This window comes from Nicotiana attenuata, unplaced genomic scaffold, assembly GCF_001879085.1.
Source record: "Nicotiana attenuata strain UT unplaced genomic scaffold, NIATTr2, whole genome shotgun sequence".
NCBI classification, from domain to species: domain Eukaryota; kingdom Viridiplantae; phylum Streptophyta; class Magnoliopsida; order Solanales; family Solanaceae; genus Nicotiana; species Nicotiana attenuata.
This window is the reverse complement of record NW_017670619.1, coordinates 175,971-176,493: the sequence shown is the minus strand read 5'-3', so window position 1 is coordinate 176,493 and position 523 is coordinate 175,971.

Genomic DNA, 523 nt, shown 5'->3' with positions numbered 1-523 from the left:
ATCCGAACTTGCTAATAACCTGTCTTCAAGATCTATCTTAGTGAACACCGTCGCGCCACCCAGTCTATCAAACAAGTCTGCCGTTAGAGGAATAGGGTACTTGTTCTTCACGGTGATTTTGTTTAGAGCTCGATAATTCACACAGAGTAGCAGGCTGCCATCATGTTTCTTTTGGAATAGAACAGGGGACCCATATCGGGACTTGGAGGGTACAATGATCCCTGTATCTAGCATTTCCGTCAATTGTCTTCGAAGCTCGGTGAAATCGGGTTGTGACATTCTGTAAGGCGCCCGGCAGGTGGCTTCGCGCCCGGCACCAACTCAATTTCATGGTCTACGGTGCGCCTAGGCGGGAGCCGCTTTGGCATGTCTTGTGGCATGACATCTTCAAACTCCAGTACTAACTCCTTCACGGGTTCAGGAATGGGACCCGAGGAGCATTCTATATCTTCAATGCAGAGGGTTGCCAGGAACGTAGGTTCATTCCTTTTGACCCCTCTTCACTGCAGCCGAGATGTTCTCA